Source organism: Anomaloglossus baeobatrachus, chromosome 4, assembly GCF_048569485.1.
Source record: "Anomaloglossus baeobatrachus isolate aAnoBae1 chromosome 4, aAnoBae1.hap1, whole genome shotgun sequence".
NCBI classification, from domain to species: domain Eukaryota; kingdom Metazoa; phylum Chordata; class Amphibia; order Anura; family Aromobatidae; genus Anomaloglossus; species Anomaloglossus baeobatrachus.
Window position 1 is genome coordinate 202,956,842 of NC_134356.1, and position 21,617 is coordinate 202,978,458.

General features: G+C 51.1%; 1 long non-coding RNA gene across 1 annotated transcript in view; it reads right to left on the reverse strand.

The window, feature by feature from the left end:
- Nucleotides 1-21,617, reverse strand: part of LOC142301362 (uncharacterized) — a 182,694-nt gene that overhangs the window by 129,379 nt on the left and 31,698 nt on the right. Inside the window, exon 2 of the long non-coding RNA XR_012752782.1 lies at nt 17,848-17,982. This is a non-coding gene — a long non-coding RNA (uncharacterized LOC142301362). The remainder of the gene's footprint in view (nt 1-17,847; nt 17,983-21,617) is intronic.

Genomic DNA, 21,617 nt, shown 5'->3' on the forward strand with positions numbered 1-21,617 from the left:
TCCCACTGGGGGTGTATAGCCAGAAGGGGAGGGGCCTTACACTTTTTGGTGTAATTGCTTTGTGTGGCCTCCGGAGGCAGTGCTATACACCCAATCGTCTGGGTCTCCCAATAGAGCGACGAAGAAAACCTGTGCCTCAGCACCCCTGCTTTTCTGCTGCTGTAGTCTAGTCATTCTAGGCGAAAATAGCCCAGACTAGCGACCGTACAGTGCAGTGTATAGCATACAAGCATAAATACACATGAACACTTCAGTACATACAAGCAGCATAGAAAGCCTGTGCCTTAGCACCCCTGCTTTCCTGCTGCTGATGTGTCGCCATCTAAGAGGGCATATAGCCAAAGATAGCGACCTATGCAGTGTAAGCATAAAAATACAAAAAGGACAACTGCGGTATTTAGTGGGGTCAGCACTTCAGGTGCCGCTTACCGCCCGCCTATAAGCGGGTGTGTGGTCGCCCTAGTCCTGTGCCTGGTTGCCCAGAGTCCGATCTCTCAGCTCGGACTGCAGGAATGGCTGCCGGCGTCTTCTCCAGCTCGTGTGAGTAGGGGCGGGCCGTGGGCGTGCCCCCAAGTCAGAGCGGGAAACCGGCGTCCCACAGTGTCCAGTGAGAGGGCTGGAGCATGTAAATAAGGCTCCAGCCCTCGGCGCTGCTGATTGTACAGCGTCTCTCCCCTACCCTGATTGACAGGGTGGGGGCGGGAACGAAGCGGAGCTAGGGACTGGATTTATAAGCGCCGCCGCCGTAAAAGCGCGGTCGGCGCTAAGTCCCCGGCGCACTACAAGTCCCAGCCGCGCCGCCGCTCCCGGAGCGTCCGGCGCAGTAGTTCCCCATACATAAAGTCACTCAGCTAGGCTGCAGTGACTGTAACCCTTTACTGTCCCCGGCGCACTAGCACACCCAGCAAGTCTGGAGTGTGCTGTGCCTGTGTGTACGGGGACACAGAGTACCTGAATGGTGCAGGGCCATGTCCCTGAACGGTACCCAGCTCCGTATCCAGCAGGTTCAATGGGTCTGTGGATGGAGCCCGGCCTCAGGGCTTTGGGGCCGGTAAGATCCCACTTCCTCAGAGCCCCTCAGGGGGATGTGGAAGGAAAACAGCATGTGGGCTCCAGCCGCCGTACCAGCAATAGGTACCTCAACCTTACAAACCACCAGCGGGGTGAGAAGGGAGCATGCTGGGGGCCCTAGTATGGGCCCTCTTTTCTTCCATCCGATATAGTCAGCAGCTACTGCTGACTAAACAGTGGAGCTATGCGTGGATGTCTGACCTCCTTCGCACAAAGCAGAAAACTGGTGAGCCAGTGATCCCACTGGGGGTGTATAGCCAGAAGGGGAGGGGCCTTACACTTTTTAGTGTAATGCTTTGTGTGGCCTCCGGAGGCAGTAGCTATACACCCAATCGTCTGGGTCTCCCAATGGAGCGACGAAGAAACTGAGCTTGCAAGGACATGCCCCATAGATCATAAAAGTGACTGGGCAAGGCATCCACATTATATGCACATTCCTTAATCCACTCTGATCTTCTTATCCTTATCTGTATATTGTGGATTAAGCCCTACCAATGTCTTTTGAAGATTCCATCATTCTCCCTGACAGTGTTTACTAAATGGACACCCAGGGATGCTCCCTGGTTTAATTATGCATGCGCTGGTATTTCAAGCACAGTGTATGCCTAAGAGCCCTGTCATGCGCAGTAGCTGGAGCATTTGCAGTGCCCATGGTAACTGAAGGTGTATGTCACTTCCGGTTACGGCTGAGTCGGCACACTGTTCCTACTAGTGGGTTTTTCACTTTTAAACGTTAAATCCCATGCGGTTGGCATGGGGCATTAGGTGTCCATGTGCAGGGGAATCGGAGGGACTTTTCTACATTGACCCGGTTATAGGATTATATTAAGACCTCGGGTCCTCCAGCATCTACTTCCGGTTCCGATATCCTCATTCGGCCGCTACGTTCTGTTACACACCACCTGTGGTAGGTCTAACCCAGGGGTCTCAAACACGCGGCCCGCGGGCCGCATGCGGCCCGTCAGGCTGCTTCGTTCGGCCCCCAGGCCCGTGCCCCTGGTCACTATCGCGGCCAGTGCAGGGGCCGCAGCCACTGTCTGCACTTTGTTAGATGAGTGTTTTGCCGGCGCTGCGCTCTCAGAGGCAAGGACTGTGCGCGCGCAGCGCCAGCAAAACAACCATCTGATCTGACATAAATCGCTGCCAGGGGCTGCGGCCCCTGCACCGGTCGCGATAGTCACCGGGGCACGGCCTGCAGACAGCGAGAAGCAGAGGTGAGGAGCCGAGGGAATGCGGGACAGGTGAGAAGAATGGTGTTTTTTTATTTTTTGTGTATGTGGAGGACGGCACATTAACCCCTTAGCGACCTATGACGTACTGGGTTCATCATGGCTCCCTGGTACTTAAGGATCCATGACATACCCAGTACGTCATGGCGAAATCGCAGCCCCGGTGGCTGCGATCGCTCTTTGCATTGCAAATAGCAAATACCTTAGATTCGGGGAGGAGGGGACCTCAGGAGGGGTGGTGTCTCCTCCCCGGACCTACGGAGGCTGTGATTGGCTGTGCGGCGTTCGTCAGCCAATCACAGCCACTGTAATGTTCCAGCCATTGAAAATGGCTGTAACATTGAAATCCAGCCATGATCAGTGCAGCTGTAGCACCAATCATTGGCTGAAGCTGGGTGACCTCAGTTTCACCCGCCCCCAGCTCTGATTGGAGAGACCGGCCTTGTGACCGATCTGTCCAATCACTGTGGATCTGGGGCCAGAGACCGCCCCCTCAGCTTCACTCAGGAATCTGTGGGTGGAAGCCGAGAACGATCGGTAAATTATCACCTTTCACCCGCCGCCACTGCCCCCACCACCCATTACTACAGGATGGGGACATGACTATAGAATAGGGACAAGGTGGGCACATGACTATAGAATAGGGACAAGGTGGGCACATGACTATAGGATGGGGACAAGGTGGGCACATGTCTATAGGATGGGGACAAGGTGGGCACATGTCTATAGGATGGGGACAAGGTGGGCACATGACTATAGGATGGGGACAAGGTGGGCACATGACTATAGGATGGGGACAAGGTGGGCACATGACTATAGGATGGGGACAAGGTAGGCACATGACTATAGGATGGGGACAAGGTAGGCACATGACTATAGAATAGGGACAAGGTGGGCACATGACTATAGAATAGGGACAAGGTGGGCACATGACTATAGGATGGGGACAAGGTGGGCACATGACTATAGGATGGGGACAAGGTGAGCACATGACTATAGGATGGGGACAAGGTGGGCACATGACTATAGGATGGGGACAAGGTGGGCACATGACTATAGGATGGGGACAAGGTGGGCACATGTCTATAGCATGGGGACAAGGTGGGCACATGTCTATAGGATGGGGACAAGGTGGGCACATGACTATAGGATGGGGACAAGGTGGGCACATGACTATAGGATGGGGACAAGGTGGGCACATGACTATAGGATGGGGACAAGGTGGGCACATGACTATAGGATGGGGACAAGGTGGGCACATGACTATAGAATAGGGACAAGGTGGGCACATGACTATAGGATGGGGACAAGGTGGGCACATGTCTATAGCATGGGGACAAGGTGTGCACATGTCTATAGCATGGGGACAAGGTGGGCACATGACTATAGGATGGGGGACAAGGTGGGCACATGACTACAGAATAGGGACAAGGTGGGCACATGACTATAGGATGGAAGGATGGGGACAAGGTGGGCACATGACTATAGGATGGGGACAAGGTGGGCACATGTCTATAGGATGGGGACAAGGTGGGCACATGACTATAGGATGGGGACAAGGTGGGCACATGACTATAGGATGGGGACAAGGTGGGCACATGACTATAGGATGGGGACAAGGTAGGCACATGACTATAGAATAGGGACAAGGTGGGCACATGACTATAGGATGGGGACAAGGTGGGCACATGTCTATAGCATGGGGACAAGGTGGGCACATGTCTATAGCATGGGGACAAGGTGGGCACATGTCTATAGGATGGGGACAAGGTGGGCACATGACTATAGGATGGGGGACAAGGTGGGCACATGACTACAGAATAGGGACAAGGTGGGCACATGACTATAGGATGGGGACAAGGTGGGCACATGTCTATAGGATGGGGACAAGGTGGGCACATGACTATAGGATGGGGACAAGGTGGGCACATGACTATAGGATGGGGACAAGGTGGGCACATGACTATAGGATGGAGACAAGGTGGGCACATGACTATAGGATGGGGACAAGGTAGGCACATGACTATAGAATAGGGACAAGGTGGGCACATGACTATAGGATGGGGACAAGGTGGGCACATGACTATAGGATGGGGACAAGGTAGGCACATGTCTATAGAATAGGGACAAGGTGGGCACATGACTATAGGATGGGGACAAGGTGGGCACATGACTATAGGATGGGGACAAGGTGGGCACATGACTATAGGATGGGGACAAGGTGGGCACATGACTATAGGATGGGGACAAGGTGGGCACATGACTATAGGATGGGGACAAGGTGGGCACATGACTATAGGATGGGGACAAGGTGGGCACATGTCTATAGCATGGGGACAAGGTGGGCACATGTCTATAGCATGGGGACAAGGTGGGCACATATCTATAGCATGGGGACAAGGTGGGCACATGTCTATAGGATGGGGACAAGGTGGGCACATGACTATAGGATGGGGACAAGGTGGGCACATGACTATAGGATGGGGACAAGGTGGGCACATGACTATAGGATGGGGACAAGGTAGGCACATGACTATAGAATAGGGACAAGGTGGGCACATGACTATAGGATGGGGACAAGGTGGGCACATGTCTATAGCATGGGGACAAGGTGGGCACATGTCTATAGCATGGGGACAAGGTGGGCACGTGACTATAGGATGGGGACAAGGTGGGCACATGACTATAGGATGGGGACAAGGTGGGCACATGACTATAGGATGGGGACAAGGTAGGCACATGACTATAGAATAGGGACAAGGTGGGCACATGACTATAGGATGGGGACAAGGTGGGCACATGACTATAGGATGGGGACAAGGTAGGCACATGTCTATAGAATAGGGACAAGGTGGGCACATGACTATAGGATGGGGACAAGGTGGGCACATGACTATAGGATGGGGACAAGGTGGGCACATGACTATAGGATGGGGACAAGGTGGGCACATGTCTATAGCATGGGGACAAGGTGGGCACATGTCTAGAGCATGGGGACAAGGTGGGCACATATCTATAGCATGGGGACAAGGTGGGCACATGTCTATAGGATGGGGACAAGGTGGGCACATGACTATAGGATGGGGACAAGGTGGGCACATGACTATAGGATGGGGACAAGGTGGGCACATGACTATAGGATGGGGACAAGGTAGGCACATGACTATAGAATAGGGACAAGGTGGGCACATGACTATAGGATGGGGACAAGGTGGGCACATGTCTATAGCATGGGGACAAGGTGGGCACATGTCTATAGCATGGGGACAAGGTGGGCACATGTCTATAGGATGGGGACAAGGTGGGCACATGACTATAGGATGGGGGACAAGGTGGGCACATGACTATAGGATGGGGACAAGGTGGGCACATGACTATAGGATGGGGACAAGGTGGGCACATGTCTATAGGATGGGGACAAGGTGGGCACATGACTATAGTATGGGGACAAGGTGGGCACATGACTATAGGATGGGGACAAGGTGGGCACATGACTATAGGATGGGGACAAGGTAGGCACATGACTATAGGATGGGGACAAGGTGGGCACATGACTATAGAATAGGGACAAGGTGGGCACATGGGGACAAGGTGGGCACATGTCTATAGGATGGGGACAAGGTGGGCACATGTCTATAGGATGGGGGACAAGGTGGGCACATGACTATAGGATGGGGACAAGGTGGGCACATGACTACAGAATAGGGACAAGGTGGGCACATGACTATAGGATGGAAGGATGGGGACAAGGTGGGCACATGACTATAGGATGGGGACAAGGTGGGCACATGTCTATAGGATGGGGACAAGGTGGGCACATGACTATAGGATGGGGACAAGGTGGGCACATGTCTATAGCATGGGGACAAGGTGGGCACATGTCTATAGCATGGGGACAAGGTGGGCACATATCTATAGCATGGGGACAAGGTGGGCACATGTCTATAGGATGGGGACAAGGTGGGCACATGACTATAGGATGGGGACAAGGTGGGCACATGACTATAGGATGGGGACAAGGTGGGCACATGACTATAGGATGGGGACAAGGTGGGCACATGACTATAGGATGGGGACAAGGTAGGCACATGACTATAGAATAGGGACAAGGTGGGCACATGACTATAGGATGGGGACAAGGTGGGCACATGTCTATAGCATGGGGACAAGGTGGGCACATGTCTATAGCATGGGGACAAGGTGGGCACATGTCTATAGGATGGGGACAAGGTGGGCACATGACTATAGGATGGGGGACAAGGTGGGCACATGACTATAGGATGGGGACAAGGTGGGCACATGACTATAGGATGGGGACAAGGTGGGCACATGTCTATAGGATGGGGACAAGGTGGGCACATGACTATAGTATGGGGACAAGGTGGGCACATGACTATAGGATGGGGACAAGGTGGGCACATGACTATAGGATGGGGACAAGGTAGGCACATGACTATAGGATGGGGACAAGGTGGGCACATGACTATAGAATAGGGACAAGGTGGGCACATGGGGACAAGGTGGGCACATGTCTATAGGATGGGGACAAGGTGGGCACATGTCTATAGCATGGGGACAAGGTGGGCACATATCTATAGCATGGGGACAAGGTGGGCACATGTCTATAGGATGGGGACAAGGTGGGCACATGACTATAGGATGGGGACAAGGTGGGCACATGACTATAGGATGGGGACAAGGTGGGCACATGACTATAGGATGGGGACAAGGTAGGCACATGACTATAGAATAGGGACAAGGTGGGCACATGACTATAGGATGGGGACAAGGTGGGCACATGTCTATAGCATGGGGACAAGGTGGGCACATGTCTATAGCATGGGGACAAGGTGGGCACGTGACTATAGGATGGGGACAAGGTGGGCACATGACTATAGGATGGGGACAAGGTGGGCACATGACTATAGGATGGGGACAAGGTAGGCACATGACTATAGAATAGGGACAAGGTGGGCACATGACTATAGGATGGGGACAAGGTGGGCACATGACTATAGGATGGGGACAAGGTAGGCACATGTCTATAGAATAGGGACAAGGTGGGCACATGACTATAGGATGGGGACAAGGTGGGCACATGACTATAGGATGGGGACAAGGTGGGCACATGACTATAGGATGGGGACAAGGTGGGCACATGTCTATAGCATGGGGACAAGGTGGGCACATGTCTAGAGCATGGGGACAAGGTGGGCACATATCTATAGCATGGGGACAAGGTGGGCACATGTCTATAGGATGGGGACAAGGTGGGCACATGACTATAGGATGGGGACAAGGTGGGCACATGACTATAGGATGGGGACAAGGTGGGCACATGACTATAGGATGGGGACAAGGTAGGCACATGACTATAGAATAGGGACAAGGTGGGCACATGACTATAGGATGGGGACAAGGTGGGCACATGTCTATAGCATGGGGACAAGGTGGGCACATGTCTATAGCATGGGGACAAGGTGGGCACATGTCTATAGGATGGGGACAAGGTGGGCACATGACTATAGGATGGGGGACAAGGTGGGCACATGACTATAGGATGGGGACAAGGTGGGCACATGACTATAGGATGGGGACAAGGTGGGCACATGTCTATAGGATGGGGACAAGGTGGGCACATGACTATAGTATGGGGACAAGGTGGGCACATGACTATAGGATGGGGACAAGGTGGGCACATGACTATAGGATGGGGACAAGGTAGGCACATGACTATAGGATGGGGACAAGGTGGGCACATGACTATAGAATAGGGACAAGGTGGGCACATGGGGACAAGGTGGGCACATGTCTATAGGATGGGGACAAGGTGGGCACATGTCTATAGGATGGGGGACAAGGTGGGCACATGACTATAGGATGGGGACAAGGTGGGCACATGACTACAGAATAGGGACAAGGTGGGCACATGACTATAGGATGGAAGGATGGGGACAAGGTGGGCACATGACTATAGGATGGGGACAAGGTGGGCACATGTCTATAGGATGGGGACAAGGTGGGCACATGACTATAGGATGGGGACAAGGTGGGCACATGTCTATAGCATGGGGACAAGGTGGGCACATGTCTATAGCATGGGGACAAGGTGGGCACATATCTATAGCATGGGGACAAGGTGGGCACATGTCTATAGGATGGGGACAAGGTGGGCACATGACTATAGGATGGGGACAAGGTGGGCACATGACTATAGGATGGGGACAAGGTGGGCACATGACTATAGGATGGGGACAAGGTGGGCACATGACTATAGGATGGGGACAAGGTAGGCACATGACTATAGAATAGGGACAAGGTGGGCACATGACTATAGGATGGGGACAAGGTGGGCACATGTCTATAGCATGGGGACAAGGTGGGCACATGTCTATAGCATGGGGACAAGGTGGGCACATGTCTATAGGATGGGGACAAGGTGGGCACATGACTATAGGATGGGGGACAAGGTGGGCACATGACTATAGGATGGGGACAAGGTGGGCACATGACTATAGGATGGGGACAAGGTGGGCACATGTCTATAGGATGGGGACAAGGTGGGCACATGACTATAGTATGGGGACAAGGTGGGCACATGACTATAGGATGGGGACAAGGTGGGCACATGACTATAGGATGGGGACAAGGTAGGCACATGACTATAGGATGGGGACAAGGTGGGCACATGACTATAGAATAGGGACAAGGTGGGCACATGGGGACAAGGTGGGCACATGTCTATAGGATGGGGACAAGGTGGGCACATGTCTATAGGATGGGGGACAAGGTGGGCACATGACTATAGGATGGGGACAAGGTGGGCACATGACTACAGAATAGGGACAAGGTGGGCACATGACTATAGGATGGAAGGATGGGGACAAGGTGGGCACATGACTATAGGATGGGGACAAGGTGGGCACATGTCTATAGGATGGGGACAAGGTGGGCACATGACTATAGGATGGGGACAAGGTGGGCACATGTCTATAGCATGGGGACAAGGTGGGCACATGTCTATAGCATGGGGACAAGGTGGGCACATATCTATAGCATGGGGACAAGGTGGGCACATGTCTATAGGATGGGGACAAGGTGGGCACATGACTATAGGATGGGGACAAGGTGGGCACATGACTATAGGATGGGGACAAGGTGGGCACATGACTATAGGATGGGGACAAGGTAGGCACATGACTATAGAATAGGGACAAGGTGGGCACATGACTATAGGATGGGGACAAGGTGGGCACATGTCTATAGCATGGGGACAAGGTGGGCACATGTCTATAGCATGGGGACAAGGTGGGCACATGTCTATAGGATGGGGACAAGGTGGGCACATGACTATAGGATGGGGGACAAGGTGGGCACATGACTATAGGATGGGGACAAGGTGGGCACATGACTATAGGATGGGGACAAGGTGGGCACATGTCTATAGGATGGGGACAAGGTGGGCACATGACTATAGTATGGGGACAAGGTGGGCACATGACTATAGGATGGGGACAAGGTGGGCACATGACTATAGGATGGGGACAAGGTAGGCACATGACTATAGAATAGGGACAAGGTGGGCACATGACTATAGGATGGGGACAAGGTGGGCACATGACTATAGGATGGGGACAAGGTGAGCACATGACTATAGGATGGGGACAAGGTGAGCACATGACTATAGGATGGGGACAAGGTGGGCACATGACTATAGGATGGGGACAAGGTGGGCACATGTCTATAGCATGGGGACAAGGTGGGCACATGTCTATAGGATGGGGACAAGGTGGGCACATGACTATAGGATGGGGGACAAGGTGGGCACATGACTACAGAATAGGGACAAGGTGGGCACATGACTATAGGATGGGGACAAGGTAGGCACATGACTATAGAATAGGGACAAGGTGGGCACATGACTACAGGATGGGGACAAGGTGGGCACATGTCTATAGAATAGGGAAAAGGTGGGCACATGACTATAGGATGGGGACAAGGTGGGCACATGACTATAGGATGGGGACAAGGTGGGCACATGACTATAGGATGGGGACAAGGTAGGCACATGACTATAGAATAGGGACAAGGTGGGCACATGACTATAGGATGGGGACAAGGTGGGCACATGACTATAGGATGGGGACAAGGTGGGCACATAACTATAGGATGGGGACAAGGTGGGCACATGACTATAGGATGGGGACAAGGTGGGCACATGTCTATAGCATGGGGACAAGGTGGGCACATGTCTATAGCATGGGGACAAGGTGGGCACATGTCTATAGCATGGGGACAAGGTGGGCACATATCTATAGCATGGGGACAAGGTGGGCACATGTCTATAGCATGGGGACAAGGTGGGCACATGTCTATAGCATGGGGACAAGGTGGGCACATATCTATAGAATAGGGACAAGGTGGGCACATGACTATAGGATGGGGACAAGGTGGGCACATGTCTATAGCATGGGGACAAGGTGGGCACATGTCTATAGCATGGGGACAAGGTGGGCACATATCTATAGGATGGGGACAAGGTGGGCACATGTCTATAGGATGGGGACAAGGTGGGCACATGACTATAGGATGGGGGACAAGGTGGGCACATGACTACAGAATAGGGACAAGGTGGGCACATGACTATAGGATGGGGACAAGGTGGGCACATGTCTATAGGATGGGGACAAGGTGGGCACATGTCTATAGGATGGGGACAAGGTGGGCACATGACTACAGAATAGGGACAAGGTGGGCACATGACTATAGGATGGGGACAAGGTGGGCACATGACTATAGAATAGGGACAAGGTGGGCACATGACTATAGAATGGGGACAAGGTGGGCACATGACTATAGGATGGGGACAAGGTGGGCACATGACTATAGGATGGGGACAAGGTGGGCACATGACTATAGAATAGGGACAAGGTGGGCACATGACTATAGGATGGGGATAAGGTGGGCACATGACTATAGAATAGGGACAAGGTGGGCACATGACTATAGGATGGGGACAAGGTGGGCACATGACTACAGAATAGGGACAAAGTGGGCACATGACTATAGAATAGGGACAAGGTGGGCACATGTCTATAGAATAGGGACAAGGTGGGCACATGACTATAGGATGGGGACAAGGTGGGCACATGACTATAGGATGGGGACAAGGTGGGCACATGACTATAGGATGGGGACATTACTAAAAGATGGGGACATTACAAGGATGGGCATAATACTATTGGATGGGGACATTACTATAGAATAGGGACAAGGCTGGGGTCATTACTATAGGATGGAGACAAGGTGGGCACATTACTATAGGATAGGGAACATTACTTAAAGACTTTGGCCATAATTTCTATATAGTGATAATTGTAACACTATTAGTTACAAGAAAGGGATAAAATGTAAAAAAAAAACAAAATAAGGCATGACTTTTTTTTAACATCAAATTTTTTTTTTTAGATTTAACCAAAGAATGGGCACATTTGTTATAATAAACAAGTGAAAAATGTTGAAAATCAGTCATACAAAGGTGTGTAAAAAAATATATATGGTACCAATAAAAATGTCACTTTGTCCTGCAAAGAATGCGGCCCCCCAAATTATTTTATTCCTTGGTGCGGCCCATACACCCAGCCGAGTTTGAGACCCCTGGTCTAATCTGATTATTACCATTTGATTTTTCAATTTACTATGGCCTATAAATACTCTCTCTTATGTAACCCGGGACACACTCTCCCCTGACGAAGCTACTTGCCAGCGATACGCGTGGGGCTTCTCCCCACATCTCTCCCCCCCCTTGCTGGGCTCTGCCGTGCGCTCAGCTCCCTCTCAGACCGAGAGCTTGTCAGTCCTGTGTTAGGTATCTGCATGTACACCATGGGGGATTTTTGGGCACCAATTCTCTATGGCATATAATGTGTTGTGGTTATCTCCAATGGAACTGCATACTATATATAAATATACAGAATATATTTTTCTTTATGCTTCATCTGAATGATATATCATATGTGTAGTCATTGGTTGCCCTATATACCTTCTATTGTTTTATATAGAGCTATGTTTCATGCCTTTCAATTTTGAATAATATACCATATATTGTGGTTATTGGTTACCCCCTACACCCCTCCATCTTTGTCTTGTGTCACATGCAGGTATCCTCCTTTTACCACATTGGGGGTTCCACAGTGTTTTATTCAGCTTAACATTGGGGACTGCCTATTAGTTCTGCTCCCGGTCACTCAGATTCTATGAGTTTTCATGTATGTATGGGGATTACCTTAAGCGCATAATGTACTTTCTGATTTAAATCTGCTTACATATTGCACACTGAATGGTTGTACAGGGCGGTACCCCCTATTACCAGCATGAGAGATGTGGGACTTTGACGTTTCATGGTTTTAAGTGATTTTAATACATTGTGTGTTTTGGGTTTGTTCAATAAATTTCATATTTTTCTACTTACAATTCCAGTATTATGGTCTCACTTTGCGGCTTGCGCGTCCATTATGCATGAGCTTTCTTCTCCCCAGTTGTGATCCGGTTGTAGAGGGCGCAGATGGAATTGGGCAAAGGACACGACTTCTATGACCGCCACCATCTTGCCTAACACTCTCATTCCATTCCAAAGGGATGTGTGACGGCGAGAGCGGAGGGATTGGGCGGCCCGGATCAGGGAAGATCTCGTCCTCTGGAAGAAAAACCCAGGACTGAGCCGTGTCTATCAGCATACCTAAAAAGGTGATGCGCTGATGAGGAATGAGGGATGACTTGTTGAAGTTGATAAGCCACCATAGCCTTGACAGCGTGTCTAGGCAAATCTGCACGCTTTCTGAGCAAACTTGGAGAGCTCCCTTTGACAAGAAGGTTGTCCAAATAGGGAACAACCAGGATGCCTCTGGGGTGTAAAATGGACATGACGGCCGCCATGACCTTTGTGAAGACCCGAGGCGCAGTGGCCAGCCCAAAGGGGAGGGCCCTGAATTGGAAATGACGGTGTCCTACGGCAAAGCGAAGGAACCGTTGATGAGAGACACATATGGGAATGTGTAAATAAGCATCTTGAACGTCTATGGAAGCTAGGAATTCTCCAGGTTCCAGGTTCCATGGCGGCTAGTACTGCTCTCAATGATTCAATTCGGAAAGTTCGAATCCGTACAAATTTGTTCAGCCGTTTGAGGTCCAAGATAGGGCGGACAGAGCCATCTTTTTGGGAACGACAAAAAGGTTTGAATAGAAACCTTTGCCGCGCTGTTCCAGGGGCACTGGAATGATAACATTTGCTTTCTGTAAAGACGCTATGGCCTGAAATAAGGCCTGGCTTTGCGGTTTGGACTTTGGAAGACGAGAACGCAGAAAGCTGTTGGCCGGCAGGGAATGGAAATCGATCTTGTAACCTGAGGTGACGATTTCTCAAACCCAAGCATCGGGAGTGTGGTCTAGTCAGATATCCCGAAAAATCAGAAGCCGCCCTCCAACAGGAGTCGGATCTAAGGGATACCTGGCGTCATGCTGAGGGGGCCTGTACAGAGCGAGGTCCTTTGGGTTTAGGTTGCTTGGAGTGGGAACGCCAAGAAGAGCCCCTTGACGGACCGGATCCTCGATCTGAGCGTTGGGACGATCCTTGAGCAGATGGTTTTTGGAGGGCAGGCCGAAAGGACTGCCTGCGCCAAGGAGATTTTTTAAAATTCCTGGATACAGGCCGCTTTTGAGGTAGAATGGTACTTTTACCACCTGTCGTCTCAGATATGAGTTTGTCCAGGGATTCGCCAAACAGACGCAGGCCATGGAAGGGGAGTGTGGACAGGGATTTCTTGGAGGCACTGTCCGCGTTCCATATTTTTAGCCAAAGGACTCTGCGGGCAAAGACAGCATTGGCCGCCATTAGGGCTGACAAACTAGCTGCATCTAGGGAGTCGTGAAGAAAATAATTAGAGGCTAGAGAGAACAAATCAAGGATCTCAAAAGCCGCCGGGGGAACATTACAAGAGCGAAGCATCCTGCGTAGGTTCTTGCTGCACAGCCCCATAGCTCTCGCGACCCATGTTAAGGCAAACAGGAGGCCGAAGAGAGAGGAGCCCGAAGCCTGGAAAATAGATTTGACCGCAGCATCAACTGCGCGGTCAGATGAGTCCTTGAGAGACTTGTTGTCTGAAACAGGCATGACCGTGTGTTTAGCCAGTCTGGATACTGGCGGATCCACAACGGGGGGTACCGACCAGGGCTTAACCATTTCAGAGGGAAAGGGATAAGCGAATGAAGAGAAGGGTTTTTTATTAAACCTTCTATCAGGGTGATCCCACCGTTTAGATATAATTTGTCGAAAAACTGGATCCTGAGCAAAGGTTTTAGGAGGCTTCTTGGCCCGCTTGATTGCCGACTGAGAAGTCGGGTCAGGAAGCTGATCAGAGATCGACAGAGAGTGATTGGCAGCCGAAATTAGTGTGTCTTCTGTATGCCTAGACTCAGAAAGGACATCTGAATCAGAGTCAGAGTCTTGAGAATCGTGACTACTAAAGGTCATGGAACCTCGGTCAGACTGACTATCGTCCGAGTCGGATGAGGCGTAGAGGTCGCAATAGCGCCTTTTGGAAACAGCCTTTTTACGTTCTGGGGAAGAGGGAGGGACCAGACGAAGCAGGCGGGCTCCTCTGAGGGAGCTGGGCCGGGGGAAGGCTGTGGGAGCCTGAGGATGGCTGGGATATCTGAGCGGCAAGGTCATCTAACCTTTTAGACATTAGAAGAGCCCATGGAGGCATTACGTCATCAGACGGGGGTGCTGCCTGGCCGGTGGCCGGAGCAGAATCCAAAGACTGCACGGCATCCTGGTCTGGCAACGGGGTCTGTTGTGACACGGTAGTAGGGGCATCGCAGCCCCGGCATGGTGGATAGCTTCGGCCATTAGAAAACGAGCGTCCACAGGTGGTACAGGCATAGTACCGGTCCGTAGAAGACGCCTGGGAAGGCTTATCACCCTTGCGGTTACGCATATCAGCAATAGAGTCCTACAGCCCTATAGGGATAGAGTTATATGAGTGAGGAGCCACTAGCAGTATTATAAAATGACTGCTATGCACAGCCGGTATATACCGTAGCAAAATGGCATATACTGGCAAACAGCCGGCATATACCTGCAGGCAGAGCCAGTATATACCGCTAATAGCTGATATACACCGCTAGTGAGATAGCGATATACCGCTGAGCAGAGCGGTATATAGTGCTGCAGAAGTGCAGAGCCAAGGAGGCGATCTCACCCGTGACTGCTCCCCACATGGAAAATGGCGTCCAGCGTTCCTGGCAGCATGGAGGAGTGAGACGGCCCCCGGAGGCTGATTGGTCCCAGGGCTGGGACTAACGTGACGGCCAATCAGAAGGAGAGCCGCTGCGACTGAGGGAGCGGCCTCCAGAGCAGTGAGAGGGAGCGTAGCTAGAATGCAGGCCGACGCCGGGGGCTAAATTAATGAGGCTACCCGGGATCACCCGGCCTGCATCGCCCCACTGGTGCCTTTTCAGGCGGCGGTTTGGATGCAGGGGACAGATGACTCATTGTCTCCCTACCTGCTCCTGGCTCCGTCTGAAGACGCGTCGGTCCGGTGATGCGGGGATCTCGGGGACGCATCTTCGGCTCAAGGCTGAAGCAGCTCCTCGGCTCTGCTTAGCCCTCTGGAGCTACCTTGGTGTGAGGTGCTTCCAGGGAGCCTGGAGGGGTACGCAGACCCGACCACTTGGGCGCGAGGCAAGACTAACGGCTTGTGCACGCCAGGTTTCCTCTGCCCGTACGCGGGGGGAACGAGGGTGGCAAGGCACCCGGGTATTGCCCCATAATCAAAAATAGAATGAATAAGAAAAAACAAAATAAAAAATAAAACAAAATAAGCTGGCCTAAGGCACCTGGTAGAGCTCAGGCCAGACATGTCAGTCAGCCTCCCTGCTGACACTAGAAAAAAACTGAGCTAGTTTCCTGCCTAGCTAGGGTATAAGCTGTGGGGGGAAGAGCTAACACTTTTGCAAATCTAGTGTCACGCCTCCCTGGAAACACCATAATACCCACTGTCTGTGTCCCCCAATGAAAAAGGCGAGAAAGGAATTCAAAAGTTGAAAATTGCTACATTTTCAAAATTTTTGCCAAAATTAATTTTTTTTCATAAATAAACACAAAAATATTGTCCTAAATATGGTACTAACATGAAGTCCAATATGTGACGAACAAACAATCTCAGAATCACTGGGATCGGTTGAAGCATTCCAGAGCTATAACCTCATGAAGTGACACTAGTAAGAATTGCAAAATTTGGTCTGGTCATTAAGGTGAAAATTAGCTCCGTCACTAAGGGGTTAATAATGAATTAGGTATTCAAATAAAACACTTAAGGGGTACTTTGCACGCTGCGACATCGCTAGCCGATGCTAGCGATGCTGAGCGCGATAGTACCCGCCCCCGTCTCACATGCGATATCTTGTGATAGCTGCCGTAGCGAACATTATTGCTACGGCAGCTATACATGCACTTACCTGCCCTGCGACGTCGCTCTGGCCGGCGATCTGCCTCCTTCCTAAGGGGGCGGGTCGTGCGGCGTCACACGGCAGCCGTTCAATAGAAGCGGAGGGGCGGAGATGAGCTGGATGTAACATCCCGCCCACCTCCTTCCTTCCGCATTGGCGGTGGAGGCAGGGCAGGTGATGTTCCTCGCTCCTGCAGCTTCACACACAGCGATGTGTGCTGCCGCAGGAAAGAGGAACAACATCGTATCTCCTATTGGTGCGACCTTATGAAAATGACCGATGCTACACAGATCACCGATTTTCGACTTTTTTGCGATCGTTTATCAGTGCATCTAGGCTTTACACGTTGCGACGTCGTTACCGGCGCCGGATGTGCGTCACTTTCGATTTGACCACGACGATATCGCAGTAGCGATGTCGCAACAAAGTACCCCTTACAGTAGCTAAAAATCAAAGATTTTAATAGGTCGGCTCATATTGACCCGAAACAGTACAAGTGTATCATAAATGTGGACAGACCAGCAGGGTTAAAGTCACTTCAAATGTGATGTGCTCCCTAAAAAAAATTGGTTTGCAAATTTTGTTGGAAAAATGAGAAATTGCTGATAGACTTTAAACCCTTCTAACTTCCTAATTTTTTTTTGTTAAGTTTCACAAAAATTGTGCTCATGTAGACATGTGGGAAATGTTATTTATTAACCATTTTGTGTGATATAATTTTCTGGTTTTAGATTAAACATTGCAAAATTTCCATTTTTTTTCACAAATAAGTGCAAAAAATATCCTAAATTTACCACTAACATCAAGTACAATATGTCACAAAAGAAAAACTCAGAATCACAGGGATCCATTGAAGTGTTCCAGAGTTATAACCTCATTAAGTGACTGGTTGAAATTATTAAAAATGGCCTGATCATGAAGATTAAAACAGGCTAGGTTTAGAGGTTAAACTATATTAGTAGGCACTTGTGCAAAATCTTGTGCCAAATTACTGTATCAGCATTGTTAAACTAAAGAAAATGTTAAAAAACAAACTTACAAATGCCTCAATGCTTGTCATTGTGTTGCATCATCTCTGGACACATCTTCTCACTGTCTCCTGAAGTTGCTCCATTCCTTCCATTCTGACTTATACAGTATCTTCTCAAGATGCCCGATGCCAAGGACTTCTCACCTGGAAGATTTAGAACCAAGTCAATGCCTGTGAAACATTGTTAGTAGACTTCTCTTGCTTTTTCGTGCAATTGGTACAGCCATCATATTATTCACTGCTCCACCTAATATTGTCTATCCAAAAAACACTGACTGACCTATTAGATCCTCTAAAAACAAACTTTATTAAATATCATTAAAAATCCATCAATAGTCAAAACATCCAGATAAGACAGAAAGAAGGGAATTTTGTTACTTACCGTAAATTCCTTTTCTTCTAGCTCCTATTGGGAGACCCAGACGATTGGGGTGTATAGCACTGCCTCCGGAGGCCACACAAAGCAATTACACTAAAAAGTGTAAGGCCCCTCCCCTTCTGGCTATACACCCCCAGTGGGATCACTGGCTCACCAGTTTTAGTGCAAAAGCAAGAAGGAGGAAAGCCAATAACTGGTTTAAACAAATTCACTCCGAAGTAACGTCGGAGAACTGAAAACCATTCAACATGAACAACATGTGTACCCGAAAAACAACCAAAAATCCCGAAGGACAACAGGGCGGGTGCTGGGTCTCCCAATAGGAGCTAGAAGAAAAGGAATTTACGGTAAGTAACAAAATTCCCTTCTTCTTCGGCGCTCCATTGGGAGACCCAGACGATTGGGACGTCCAAAAGCTGTCCCTGGGTGGGTACAGAATACCTCATGTTAGAGCTGCGAAGACAGCCCTCCCCTACGGGGAGGCAACTGCCGCCTGCAGGACTCTTCTACCTAGGCTGGCGTCCGCCGAAGCATAGGTATGCACCTGATAATGTTTGGTGAAAGTGTGCAGACTCGACCAGGTAGCTGCCTGGCACACCTGTTGAGCCGTAGCCTGGTGTCGTAATGCCCAGGACGCACCCACGGCTCTGGTAGAATGGGCCTTCAGCCCTGATGGAAACGGAAGCCCAGCAGAACGGTAGGCTTCAAGAATTGGTTCTTTGATCCATCGAGCCAGGGTGGCCTTAGAAGCCTGCGACCCTTTGCGCTTACCAGCGACAAGGACAAAGAGTGCATCCGAACGGCGCAGGGGCGCCGTGCGGGAAATGTAGATTCTGAGTGCTCTCACCAGATCTAACAAATGTAAATCCTTCTCATACCGATGAACTGCATGAGGACAAAAAGAAGGCAAAGAGATATCCTGATTAAGATGAAAAGAGGATACCACCTTCGGAAGAAACTCCTGAATGGGTCGCAGCACTACCTTGTCCTGGTGGAAGACCAGGAAGGGAGCCTTGGATGACAGCGCTGCTAGCTCAGACACTCTCCGAAGAGATGTGATCGCTACCAGAAAAGCCACTTTCTGTGATAGTCTAGAAAGTGAAACCTCCCTCAGAGGCTCGAAGGGCGGCTTCTGGAGGGCAACTAGTACCCTGTTCAGATCCCATGGATCTAACGGCCGCTTGTACGGGGGTACGATATGACAAACCCCCTGCAGGAACGTGCGTACCTTAGAAAGTCGTGCTAGACGCTTCTGAAAAAAGACGGATAGCGCCGAGACTTGCCCTTTAAGGGAGCCGAGCGACAAACCTTTTTCTAACCCAGATTGCAGGAAAGAAAGAAATGTAGGCAATGCAAATGGCCAGGGAGACACTCCCTGAGCAGAGCACCAGGATAAGAAAATCCTCCACGTTCTGTGGTAGATCTTAGCGGACGTGGGCTTCCTAGCCTGTCTCATGGTGGCAACGACCCCTTGGGATAATCCGGAAGACGCTAGGATCCAGGACTCAATGGCCACACAGTCAGGTTCAGGGCCGCAGAATTCCGATGGAAAAACGGCCCTTGGGACAGCAAGTCTGGTCGGTCTGGTAGTGCCCACGGTTGGCCGACCGTGAGATGCCACAGATCCGGATACCACGCCCTCCTTGGCCAGTCTGGGGCGACGAGTATGACGCGGCTGCAGTCGGATCTGATCTTGCGTAGCACTCTGGGCAAGAGTGCCAGAGGTGGAAACACATAAGGGAGCCGGAACTGCGACCAATCTTGCACTAAGGCGTCTGCCGCCAGAGCTCTGTGATCGCGAGACCGTGCCATGGGACCTTGTTGTTGTGCCGGGACGCCATTAGGTCGACGTCCGGCCTTCCCCAGCGGCGACAGATTTCCTGAAACACGTCCGGGTGAAGGGACCATTCCCCTGCGTCCATGCCCTGGCGACTGAGGAAGTCTGCTTCCCAGTTTTCTACGCCGGGGATGTGAACTGCGGATATGGTGGAGGCCGTGGCTTCCACCCACATCAGAATCCGCCGGACTTCCTGGAAGGCTTGCCGACTGCGTGTCCCCCCTTGGTGGTTGATGTATGCCACCGCTGTGGAGTTGTCCGACTGAATTCGGATCTGCCTTCCTTCCAGCCACTGCTGGAAGGCTAGTAGGGCAAGATACACTGCTCTGATTTCCAGAACATTGATCTGAAGGGTGGACTCCTGCTGGGTCCACGTACCCTGAGCCCTGTGGTGGAGAAAAACTGCTCCCCACCCTGACAGACTCGCGTCTGTCGTGACCACCGCCCAGGACGGTGGTAGGAAGGATCTTCCCTGTGATAATGAGGTGGGAAGAAGCCACCACTGCAGAGAGTCCTTGGCCGTCTGGGAAAGGGAGACTTTCCTGTCCAGGGATGTTGACTTCCCGTCCCATTGGCGGAGAATGTCCCATTGAAGAGGGCGCAGATGAAACTGCGCAAACGGAACCGCCTCCATTGCCGCCACCATCTTCCCGAGGAAGTGCATGAGGCGTCTTAAGGAGTGCGACTGACTTTGAAGGAGAGCCTGCACCCCAGTCTGTAGTGACCGCTGCTTGTCCAGCGGAAGCTTCACTATCGCTGAGAGAGTATGAAACTCCATGCCAAGATACGTCAGTGATTGGGTCGGTAACAGAGTTGACTTTGAGAAGTTGATGATCCACCCGAACGTCTGGAGAGTCTCCAGTGCAACATCCAGGCTGAGTTGGCATGCCTCCTGAGAGGGTGCCTTGACAAGTAGATCGTCCAAGTAAGGGATCACAGAGTGTCCCTGAGAGTGCAAGACTGCTACCACTGCCGCCATGACCTTGGTGAACACCCGTGGGGCTGTCGCCAGACCAAATGGCAGAGCTACGAACTGAAGATGGTCGTCTCCTATCACGAAGCGTAGAAAGCGTTGGTGCTCTGTAGCAATCGGCACGTGGAGATAAGCATCTTTGATGTCTATTGATGCCAGGAAATCTCCTTGAGACATTGAGGCAATGACTGAGCGGAGGGATTCCATCCGGAACCGCCTGGCGTTCACATGCTTGTTGAGCAGTTTTAGGTCCAGAACAGGACGGAATGAGCCGTCCTTTTTTGGCACCACAAAGAGATTGGAGTAAAAACCTTGTCCTTGTTCCCGAAGAGGAACAGGGACCACCACTCCTTCTGCTCTTAGAGAATGCACCGCCTGCAGAAGGGCATCTGCTCGGTCGGGATGTGGGGAAGTTCTGAAGAACCGAGGCGGAGGCCGAGAACTGAACTCTATCCTGTACCCGTGAGACAAAATGTCTGTTACCCACCGGTCTTTGACCTGTGGCAGCCAAATGTCGCAAAAGCGGGAGAGCCTGCCACCGACCGAGGATGCGGAGGGAGGCGGCCGAAAGTCATGAGGCAGCCGCCTTG